Source organism: Prunus mume, linkage group LG5 (assembly GCF_029339155.1).
Source record: "Prunus mume cultivar Tortuosa linkage group LG5, ASM2933915v1, whole genome shotgun sequence".
Classification (NCBI taxonomy): Eukaryota; Viridiplantae; Streptophyta; class Magnoliopsida; order Rosales; family Rosaceae; genus Prunus; species Prunus mume.
This window is the reverse complement of record NC_142702.1, coordinates 7,687,012-7,700,097: the sequence shown is the minus strand read 5'-3', so window position 1 is coordinate 7,700,097 and position 13,086 is coordinate 7,687,012.

Genomic DNA, 13,086 nt, shown 5'->3' with positions numbered 1-13,086 from the left:
AACTTGCGCCCAAGTTCTGAATTCTAAACAAGTGATTGTGAATTTGGGTGAGGAATATCTCCCAAGTAAGTTCTTTTCTTGCCTCGGTGGTGAGGACTTCACAATTTATCACATTACAAGATTGTAGTTCGGCGAATAAATGATAATAAAAAGGTTTTTGCGTAATCGCCTTTAGAAGACTGGAAGGAAAAAATGAACTCTAGAAAGATAAAAAGAAGGTTGAATTCCATTTCTGCTGGATAGAAGTCTCGATCCGGGCTGGATTTGGTATGTCTGTCTGAGTCTGGCTGTGGCAATTTCAAGCTGCTAGGCTTCACCGCAAATTGATACCAAAACTTGAGTTTGGCGAGCTTTAATCTACTTTGGGCCTGGAAGGATTTTTGAATGGTGCCTTCTTGATCTGAATGGGGCGAAGTGGCTGGACTTGAAGATTCTGAGCAACCGGACTGCACTATGGTACTGTTACTGCTTAGTTAGGGCTTTCCATAAATTTGTTGAGATTTTCATAGTTGTGAAAACTCAAAACTCTGCTTGTCTTGGGTTTTGCTGAACCAAATTTGTAACGAGAGAGAGGTCTCGTTTTGAATGACTTTTTCTCTAAGTCTGAACTTGGAAATTCTAAGAGAAAGAGAGAGAGAAAGAGCTTTTGATTACTCCAGTTTGTTTGAAGGTTCTTAATGATCAAGTGATCATTTTGAATTTCTTGCCCTTGGCTGATTTTTGGTTGTTTGATTGATTATATTTTTTTTTTTTGTTGAGTTCCTTTATTCTGTTCAACCTCTCTTCTATTTATAGGAAATGTTTTTTGGAGTAGGGTAATTCTTTTAATAATGGGCGGTAAAATTTCTCAAAAGATCTCAAAAAGATTTTATCATTTCTAGCAGATAGGCTTTCAACAGTCAGTTCCTATGGCAATCATTTCCCAATATTTTGAAAAGAACCTAACCCCTTTCTAATCCCCACTGCCCTTTGTGGGAACTCAAACCGTGATGGTTAGTTTGATTTTCCAGTTTTGAACAACTCCCTGTTCTCCTACTTATCTCTGTTTGAGAACATAGCCTGCTTATCTCTTGGGAGAATCACCCTCTTGGGAGAAGAAGAAATATCTCTGAATATATTATACATATAAATAGGTATTTGATCTTCTAATTTGGTAGAGTTTCAGAGATGTCTTCTCCTAGTTTGCCTGTTTTCTGATTAACACTTTTATCAACCCAGTTGAAAATATTGACTTTTTCAAAGTCGGAGAAAAAGAGATTTCACGTGGGTCTGTTTTGGTGGTTTTCTCCTTTCTTTAATCATGCTGGGCCCATTCTGTTTTTTTTTTTGGAATCAAACGAAGGGCTGGTTTGTTTTCTTCTTTTCTGAGGCCCAAGTTTTTATTTGCCACCTTTTGACAGATTCTGGGCTGGGCCTTTTTGGATTTTGGGCTTTTGGACTGTTTGTGTATTTCTGGAGATTGCCCAAAATTGATATGGGCTTTTGATCTTTTGGACTGGGTGTGTCAAATTGGGCCCAAACAAGAACTCATAGGGAGATGAAGAAGAAAATAATGTCGTCGGATTTTTCATGTGAACGTGTGTGTTCTTTTTCCCTGGCTGTATAATTAAGCATGTATTATCTAAACCGGGGTGTGTGGGTTGTATTAATTAGTCGGGTAAAGAGAGTATTAAAAGCCCAACTCATTTAAAATAGCCAGGTAATTCGATGATACCAGTTGACACCAAACACCTGACATAGACTATTTACTCTTATCCATAGTCTAATACGGTGTACCAAACGAGCCCATAAGGACTTGGTTCCTCCCGCTATGAATGATTAGGATGTTCAAATTCTCATGCTAATGTAATCACTGATTGATCCACATGTAAAATTAGTTGATACAATAAATTTATCACCAATCATTGCATATACTATGGTTTTTTAGTAGTGTAAGGCCATCTCCAACCCATGAGGCCAAACCCAAAATATCCCAAAATATAGCCCAAAATCTCTCCCGACCCGAGAACACGAAAGGGCCAAAATTTGGGAAAACCTAAACTTGGGGCCAAATAGCAGTCCAAGTATTACCTGGACCCAAAAAATTTCAATGGAGCCCACCTACAACTAGCAAAGTCCTTGTGCACGAAATTAGATTGGGGCCCGCACTGCTGCACTTTTACATTTGCATGGCGTAGCAGTTTGCCACGTGTCGCATCTAGATTATGTTTCCGTTGGAATCCAACAGCAACAATTTGAATTTCTTTTCTTAAAAAATTCTAATAGTAACTTAAATCAACAATCTAGATTAAATCTAAGTTATTTTAAAAGTAAAAAAAAAAAGATCCAATGGCTAAAATTTAAATCCAACGGTCAAAATAATATTTTAAATTAATCTAAATTAGATCCAACTCCAAAACTCACTCCAAACTCTATAAATACTCACCCATTTCTCAATTAATCTACCAAAAACATTTTTTCTATTTCTCAATTTATTTTTCCTTTGTCAATTTCATCAATCTCCTTTCATTCTCATACTTTTCATATTATTTCAAGTATGTCATCTTCTTCATTCTCATACTTTTCATATCATTTCAAGCTTTCAATGGATAACCATGGCAAGGCCATCTTTTCCTTTATGTTTGATGATGATTCAGATGATGAGGAAGAACATCAAAGAGTGAGACAAGCCATTCTCCACCATACTTCACTAAAGAATGAAGCCACCAAACATGGTGGGTCGATAGTCGGTCGTGAGTACAAGAATCGTGAGAGGGAAGATCGCCATTGCAATCTCATGTCCGACTACTTCGTTGAAAGGACACATTTTAATACTACGAACTTTTGCAGGCGGTTTCGAATGCGGAAAGGGTTGTTTTACCGCATCTTGAATGATGTTGTCAACATGAGCCATACTTTGCCCAAAAAAAAAGACTGGCTCGGTCGACAAGGGTATCCCTTGAGCAAAAGTTAACTGATGGCTTTCATATGCTCACATGGGGATGCTCGGCTGACGCGACAGACGAGTATTGTAGATTGGGTGAAATCACAGCTTTTGAATCACTCTGTAAGTTTTTTTGTGTTGTTGAAGCCGTGTATGGATAATGGTATCTTATGTCTCTAAATCCAGCTGACCTTTATAGGCTATTGCACAAGGCAAGCCATCGAGGCTTTCCGCATGTTAAGAAGTCTTGACTTGATGTATTAGGAATGGAAGAATTGCCCATCTACTTGGGCAGGCTAGTTTACCGGTCACAAAAAAAAGAACCACTATTATGCTAGAGGCTGTGGCCTCGTACGACACATGGATATGGCATGCCTTTTTTGGAGCCACTAGGTCCAACAATGATATCAACATTTTAGCTTGTTCTCCATTGTTCGATGATGTGGTACATGGAGTGGCTCCTCATGTTGAATATATTGTCAATGGAAATCAATACCATTAAGGCTACTGTGAGAGCAATTTTCGTCCCACAAGAATATTTGCCTAAGATTCCTTCGTCTTCTTCGCTTCTCTTTCTCCCTGCAAAACAAATCAGAGTAAAATGACCACACCCAGGGGGGTGTTGGCCAAAGGCCATCCGATGCCTAATTTAGGTTGGGTGTTTGTAGGAAAACCAGGTGGCCGGAGCCTTGTATGAGAGAAAGAAAGAGTATGGCGGCTAGGGTTTGTGAGGGATAATTTTTGCAGAGTTTCAGTAGGAATTTAGACGTACATCAACCCTTGTGCGTAGCCATTTATTTATAGGTGGCTCAGAGGCTAAGGTTTCAGAAGAATAACCTCCCAATTAAATCAAATAACCTCCCAATTAATTTAGGTAACTCCCAATTAGGTCAAATAATTCCCAAATTGATTGGCCTAATTATTTGACCTAGGGTGAGATATTTTGCTTCCACAGCTACTATTTGGCAGATGGGATCTACCCCCGTTGGGCTACTTTGCTGAAGACCATTTCTTCTCTTGATAACCCAAAGAAGAGGTTTGTTGCACAATTGCAAGAAATGTACATGAAGGATGTTAAAAGAGCATTTGGAATACTACAGGCTCGATGGGCTATTGTTTGGGGCCCTACCCTTATGTGGTTCAAGGATAACCTCCACTCAATCATGATGACGTGTATAATTTTGCATTACATGATTGTGGAGGATGAGTACAAATATATTGAAGAGGAATCTGATGATGAGGATGCGTGTCCACAACAATCCATGAGGGCCAGAACAAGACAATATGAGCTGGAGCCAAGCATTACATACGAGTACCACCAAGATAGCAGACTCTCTTTGATTACATGATTCGTCATAATAGAGTTCGATCTCCACATGTGCATCAGGGTCTCCGACATGATGTGATCGATCACCTTTGGAGGAGCTTTGGAAATGGTGAATGAGGTCGACAATTGTTTCAATCCTCCTTTTGTGTTTCAATTATATCTCGTGTTTTTTTTTATGTTGTGTGTTTTCTTTTGGAATAAAATTATATTTGTGGAATTTCAATTTTTTTAGGTCAAATTTAAACCTTTCTTGAACAATTTAATAAAGTTGCGGACTTAAAATTTGAGTCCGAAGCGTTGGGAGAAAAAACAGTTTGAGTCAGGGTAAAACCCAAATAGTTACTTTTTGGAGGGGGGAAATTTGGGTTTAGTCCCAATGGGTTGGAGAAGGCCTTATGATCTGTTTGATTTGTTTTGTGTAATTGATTCTGTAGGACATGGATGTCCTATCCTATATGTAAGAAATGAAAATCCTACCATGCGCTAGGTGTATGGATGCTCCAATTATATGGGCCATTGGATGAGCTGTTATGAGATGTGGGGAAATCTACACCATTGATAGTGAGTGACCGGTTAAATGGGTTGCTCCATGTAAAAAAAAAAAAAAAAAAAAAAAAAGGGAAATCTGAAAAGAAAGAAGGCTCTCCTGCGACTTCTATCTCTTCATCTTCTTGGCACGACTCGTGTCTCTCTTCTTCTTGGCAAGATCAGTCTTTTTTCCATGGTTGCCTCTCTTCTTCAGTTGGGCTTGTTAAGATGAAGGTTTGATTGTTCAAGAATAGAAGAAAGGAAGGGAAGAGAGAGAGAACAGCCGACGTCAAGTTTTGCAGAGATGAGAACGGTGGTTTCCAGCCACCACCTGGGTACGAAATTGTTCACCTGCTCTTCCTCTTCTCTCTTGGCGGCTGGCTCTTTCTCTCAATACCTCGCCTATCTCTTCACTGGCTAGCTTTGTCTCATGCTCTCTCTCCATCCTCTCCCTCATCTTCTCTTCCACCATTCTATAGGTAACAATTCTCATTCTATTAGTATTATGTTCTACAATTTTTTTTATTTGTGCAAATCATTATCTTTTTGTAATTATTTTTTTAAAATTTCTATATAAATGAGGGCATATTTTCTGAAATTGTTTTCTAGTGGACATGAAAGCGCCATTTGCCAAGGATTCAAGAGAGAGACAATTATGGATAAATAATATTCATTCATGTATTGGTCGAAAAATTACAGATTTCTTTCAATCTCAGTTATTGGTTGCATTCTCTGTTATGTTAAAGACTAAAAAAAGGATTTTGTAACTATGACCTATAAGATTTTGCATTCTCTGTCATGTCAAATTTGATTTATATTGGGTTCTATGTCTATAGTTTTTGGTATGATTGTTATTATTTATTCTTTACCGGTTTTGTACTTTTCTCAGGCGTTTCACTTGTGAAGTATGGGGAAGAAGCCCTCGACCAAGAAGTCAACTTCCCAGAAATGCTGAGAAGGCGAAGTTGTAACTACTTGGGTGACGCCAAACAAGGCGGCAAAGGGAAAAAAACAACCGTTCTATTGTAACCACTGAGCAGGGGGAAAGTTCCACAATATACCACAAAACCCAGGCGACACTACTACAAAAAAGGATAAAGACGACGGGAATTCACCGTCGTGTATTCGGTTTTCAAACCGTCGTGGAATCGACCGACATCTATTTGGGTGTCAAACCACGACGCTAAATCATCATCGTTGTTAAAACAAACAACGTCATTAACAAATAATAACCGACGTCTTTGTAATGGAAAAAGAGATTAAAAAAAACAGTCGAAGATGAGAATAGACGACCAATTCTAACAAAAAACGTCATTAAAAAGGAAACATATGATATATATTAATAGAACATGGCCGCAATATATACATACAACGACGAGAACTAAAACTCAGCGCTGTTAAATATACCTTTCACGACAAATAAAAATATGACGTCTTTAAATACATAATCGACGACGTTATTGACTCCTACTACGTCAGTATCTTTTCAACAACTGTTGTGAAATGACTTTTCCACTTCGATTTTTCTATTAATGATGACGTGGAAATAGATGTTTGGGTCATTACTTACGACGCATATATTTAAACTGACGACGTTGTACTAATAAACAACGTCGGTTACAAATAATTGAGAGCCGTATTACAGAATTTATACGTCATCTCTTAAAATATAATTGTCGTCTAATGGATCTGAAACGGCAAGGTTTCTCAATTCACTGCCGTGTAAACTAGTTTTAACGACACGATCTTAAAATAAACGACGTGAAAAATATGTTGGGGTCATTACTTACGACATATTAATTTATAAAGACGACATTGTCGTCAATATACAACGTTGTTGTCATTCAAAAAGACAGCCGTGTTTCATAATATATATGTCATCATTAAAAAAATTACCGTCGTCTAATTCCTATTAGACGGCGTTGTTAATCCGATATTAGCCGTGTAAAGAAATTTTAACGACATTATCATAAGAAAAGAGACGTGGATACATTCATATAATGTTGTTTTTGTAAAGGAACGACGTCCAAATATATCTTAACGTCGACAAATTTACTAATGTTTTTAAAATACTGTCGTGAATTCATCCTTTTCCATTTTGTTTATGAAATAACATGCGACGTGGTAAAGTTAAGACGACATCGTCTTTTGTTAGGTTCAGGTTAGATATCTCGTCTTTTAGACGTCAGTATTATGGGATTGGAGTCGTGTTATTTGGAATTACATGGCGGCTCTTTATGCTTATCCGACGTGATATCCTTAATAACTGTTTCACAATAGTGTCGTGGTTCTTCTTTGTTACGTTGCTTTAAGACGTCGGTAAATATATTGCGGTCGTTGAATGCTCCAAAACGTCGTTTTTTATTAGAACAGACGTTTATTTTCACATTTTTATCAAGACCATCGTGCTTGTAATCTTGAACCAGTATTTTTTGTCCTGATTGTTTTGTGGCCAAACCTGTATAATGAAAGTGAAGAAATCACATTACAATATATTACAAAATTAATGTCATACACTGCCAATTACATAAGCATCATTCAATCCATATATCTTCACACCCATCTCGAATATTTTGACTCCCAAACTCACCCACTAGTTCATCAAATGTGTCAACATTTGGCATCCCTCTAGTAATTGGCTCACACTCAATTCTCACATCACCTAAGACATCATCATCACCAATAACATCATTATATTCTCTATTAGGCATTGATAACACTACCGACCAACCACGATGCATCGGGTCGTCAACAAAAAATACTTGTTTGACTTGAGAAGCCAAAACAAATTGGTCATTCCTATGTCCAATTTTACTCAAATCTACAAGGGTAAATCCAAGTTCGTCGACTACAAGACCAGAAATACTATCTATCCAATCACACCTAAAGACTGGGATTGTAAACTTTTGGTAGTCAAGGTCCCAAATTTCTTGAATGACACCATAGAAACCCATATTTGAGATAATTGAGTTTTTATTCTTGGCACTAGCAACTCGCATGGTATGTGCAAGTAAATGAACTCCACTATTTTGAGTTGTCAGCACATCATCTTGTGCCTTGATGTTAAATTTAATACCTTTAATAAGATAGCTCCTATATGATGGCACTGCCATGTTTGGACCAGCTGCTAGCCACCTTAAATTTTCTGATACGCCATGATTGTCTTCCTCATTAAGTTCACTTTGAACCTGCAAATTAATCATATCTTAATTCAATCTAACATAGAAAGAAGAAAATTAAAAGTCCAATATGTTATTCAATAACATATACCTTGAAGCGTAGCCATTGAATGAAAGTGCTATTGTGCTTATCCTGCAGCCAGTTTGTTCTCTTTATAAATTTTGGATAAGCGGTCTTGATGTGGATCATATGTTGCCTACATGACACGAAAAATTCAAGTATTACGGTCCCAAACATATAAGATAAACATAAGAAATAATTTAAAATGGAAACTTAAAGAATAAAACTCACATGTACTCGATATAAGGTAGGACTTCCTTCGTATTCTCCAAGACATATAGATGTGCTTGGTTCAATAGGTCCCAATCAACTACGCTCACTGTGCAACCTGATAATGACTTTGAAACTCCCATCTTTTGGCTTGACGGCACCCCAACTGTACTAACATCAGATAAATGCTAGGTACAAAACTCTACAGCTTCTTCAGCTATATACCGCTCAGCAATGCAACCTTCGGGACGAGTACGATTCTGAACATACCCCTTTAGCACTTTCATATATCTTTCAAATGGATACATCCATCTAAAATATACTGGGCCACATAGATGAACTTCTCTGACAAGATGTACTACTAGATGAACCATGATATCAAAGAATGAAGGGGGAAAGTACTTCTCAAGCAAACACAAAGTAACTACTACATCTTCTTCCAACTTATCTAACTTGGAAACATCAACAGTCTTTGCACATATAGCATTGAAGAAGAAGCACAAACGAGTTATTGCATACCTTGCAGACTTCTCCAAAATAGAACGAATTGCCACAGGGAGCAATTGTTGCATTAAGGTATGACAATCATGTGATTTAAGGCCAAGAAGTCTTGAATCTTGTAAAGATACAAGATTTTTTATATTTGAAGAATAACCTTCAGGGACCTTTATACCATAGAAAGAATTGCAAACCTCTCTCTTCTCTGCTCTTGACATATTCCAAGGCCTAGGAGGCAAACGAGTATGTCTTTCTCCATACTCCGGTTGCAAATCAGTTTTGACCCCTATGTTCAATAAATCTAATCGAGCAGCAATCTCATCTTTATTTTTCCCAGGGATCTCCAACAATGTACCAATGATACTATCGCAAACATTCTTCTCAATGTGCATAACATCTAAGACAAGCCTCACAGGAAGGTATTTCCAATACGCGAGATCAAAGAATATTGATTTCTTCTTCCAACAAACTCTGTCACCATCTTCAACCATATGCAGCACTTCTTCTCCGGTTAATGGCTCGGGAGGCGTGCCATATTCAGGTTTCCCATTAAAAGCTGCATGTTGCCTCCTATATGGATGATTGATTGGTAACCATTTTCTATGCCCACTGTAACAAATTTTATGGCCATTTTTCAACCTGTGACTAGGTGTATCATCGCCGCATATTGGACAAGCTTTATATCATTTAACAACACAACCAGATAAGTTTTTATAGGCGGGGAAATCATTAATTGTCCACATAATGCAGCTCTAAGTGTAAAGTATTCTCCATTATGTGCATTATACACTCCTCCAATCCCATCCCACAAAGATTTTAAATCATCAATCAAAGGCTCCAAGTAGACGTCTATATCATTTCCGGGTTGTTTAGGACCGGAAATCAATAAGGTCAACATCATGAACTTTCGTTTCATGCACAGCCATGGAGGGAGATTATATGTAACTAAGATAACTGGCCAGCAACTATATCTGCTACTTAGAGAACTGTGGGGATTGAATCCATCAGATGAAAGAGCCAATCTCAAGTTTCTCGGCTCATTACCAAACTCGGGCCATTTATCATCAAGAAGTTTCCAAGACGGGGAATCCGCCGGATGAGACATCTAACCGTCAATCGATTTTCTAGCAGCATGCCAAGTCAAACTCTTAGCTGTCTCATGTGATCGAAACATCCTTTTAAACATTGGAATTGGAGGAAAATACCACACCACCTTTGTTGGCACACCCTCTTTCAAGATTGAATCTTTGTCTTCCTTCCACCTTGAGATACCACAAGTAGGACAATTAGTTGAATCTTCATACTCCTTCCTATACAAGAAGCAATCATTGGGGCATGCGTGCATTTTCTCATAACTCAGCCCCAATGCACACAAAGTCTTTTTTGCCTCATACATAGAGGCCGGTATTGTATTTCCTTCTGGAAGCAAATCGCCTTGAAGTATCAATAATTCTGTAAAACAGACATCACTCATCCCATGTTTTGCCTTCAAATTATACAACTTCACTAATGCTGATAACTTCGTGTACTTTCTACAACCAGGGTACAATGGTTGATCTCCATCCCTAATCACATTGGCAAACTCATAAGGATCGGATCCAAAATCACCAAAATCATTATCATTCATCTCTATTTCTTCAGACACAAAACTGTACCTACTATGGTCATCATCTTCTTCAACATTTCTACTAGCACTAGTAGTTGCTTCCCAAGGTTCTCCGCGAAATGTCCAATTCTTATAGCTTTGGTAAACTCCATTAAAGTATATAAGTGATCCCCTATAATTCCAACCCCAAACAATTTCAAATTAACACATTTAACACATGGACAACGGATATGTGTTGTAGTTAGAAGATTTTCTACAGAAAAGTTCAAAAATGCTTCCACCCCTAACTCATATGCCTTCGATCTTCTGTCCGAGTGCATCCATGACTTATTCATCTCCGACACTATACCCTATTATCTATAATAAAGTGAAAAGACAAACAATGACCATCACTATAGCAGATTACATAAAGTTTTAATAGCAAGTAATATACTACACAGACGACGGTTTTTAAACAAAACAGACGTATTTGACATATATAGACGACGGTTTATCAACAAACGTCATCTAATAATAATCATGACGGTAGATAAAGAACACCGTCGTGTATAAGTAATACAGATGACAGTTTATTAAAAAACCGTCGTCGTATGCCTAAAAAGGCGTCGATATCCCAGTTTATTTTCAAGAACCCAAAACCCTATTAAGAACACAACATATACATTGATTTTTATGTTGGGTATTAAGCATGAAACCAAGCATGAAACAACATATACTAAGTCTTATACTTGGAAAAGTGCGCGCTTTAGTATATATTGTTTTCATCGATGTTTTAAAGTGCGCGCTTTCCAAGTCTTATGTTTTTTCAAAATTTTTTGGAAAGCGCGCACTTTAAAACATCGACAAAAACAATCAAGTCACAAAACGAAGAGAAACCATGGCGAAAGTTTTATCAAAACCGACGTAAATTCATTATTCCACGACTCAAACACTGAACTCAACGTCGTTTATTTTAAAGAAACCACGTCGTCTGTTGAACCAATAGCGTCGTTTGAATAACCTTTTACGTTTTTTTTTTTCAATCGATGACGTTGTTATTCATGTACAACGTCATTTTAAAGGAACATAAACACCGTCGCCAAAAAAGTAAACATCGACTGAAAACATAAATACCGTCGTTAAAAAATAATACCCTAAACCCTAAATTATATATTACTAAAATATGATTTTATAAAAGGGTTTATGGTTTTACAGCCTAATATATAACGTCTTTTAAACCGTAAACCCCAAAAATTATCCTTTAATCCTAAACCCTAATAAATAACAAACCTAAACCATCAAACTACAAGTGATGTTATGACTCAGGAAAACAATTTATTTTTGGGTGGTCATTTTAAATTTGTATTACTCAAACTGAATTTTTTTAAGGTTTAGGGGGAAGAAAATATATCAATGACTTCATAGGAGTTGATGTTTCATTTTTTGGATTTATTTTATATTTATTTTGAATATTTTGAATTAAAAATAATAAAATATTCTTATATCAACTACAAACCACATCGGGGTTAATAAATTAAAGACATTGTAAATCATAATAAACGACTCACTTGTAACCTTGATGTCGTTTAAAAGAGAAACCATGGCGGATGTTTCACCATCTGACGTAAACTCAATATTTCACGACTCAATCACCGTCATTAAAAAGTAATACCCTAAACCCTAAACCCTAAATCCTAAATTATATATTTTTAAAATATAATTTTATAAAAGGGTTTATGGTTCTACAGCCTAATATATAACAAACATAAACCGTAAACCCCAAAAATTATCCTTTAATCCTAAACCCTAATAAATAACAACCCTAAACCCTAAACACTAAACCATCAAACTAAAAGTGATGTTATGACTCATCAAAACAATTTATTTTTGGGTGGTCATTTTAAATTTGTATTACTCAAACTGAATTTCTTTAAGGTTTAGGGGGAAGAAAATATATCAATGACTTCATAGGAGTTGACGTTGCATTTTTTTGATCTATTTTATATTTTGAATGAATATTTTGAATGAAATAGAATAAAATATTCCTACAAACACAACAAACCATGTCCACTTTAAGAAAGTAACGACATTGTAAATATAATAAACGACTTACTTGTTGAAAGGATGTCGTTTAAAAGCGAAACCATGGCGAAATTTTCACTAAAACGACGTCCTATCGACGTACAAACGTTATATCATGACTTAAACAAAAAAGGTGTCGCTATGTGATTTAATTACCACGTCATACCTGTCGTCTAAATATCTTTTTACGTCGGTTTTGTTTCAAACTATTACACGTCGGTTACGCAATTTGTTTTTTTTTAAAAAAAAAATAAGAAATCCTCAACAAATTTTCAGGGAAAAAACGGATGTATATTATAGAAAAAATTTGTACATTATATATTATAGACAAAATTACATTATATAAAAATATAAGTGTTCTAAAAATCCTCTAGTCTACATGAAGGCAAACAAACTCTGCCCATTCATTCCTGACTTCATCAATGGCTGCTTGGGGGTATGGCACTTGCTCTTTTCCCTTGGCAAACTGCAATCCATAAACAATGATTATTAAGCTTTATAAATAAAAATAAATTCAATCACAGACGACGCTATTTTCATAACCGACGTAAGATATCGATTCAACGACGGTAATTTTAAAGGACCGTCATTGATAATGCAAAAAACCACATAAAATGTATCTGAAAATTTTCTTCTTACCGTCTTCTCAAACTCCAGGGAAAGATCCATGATGATGTCTCTCATGAAGCGCAT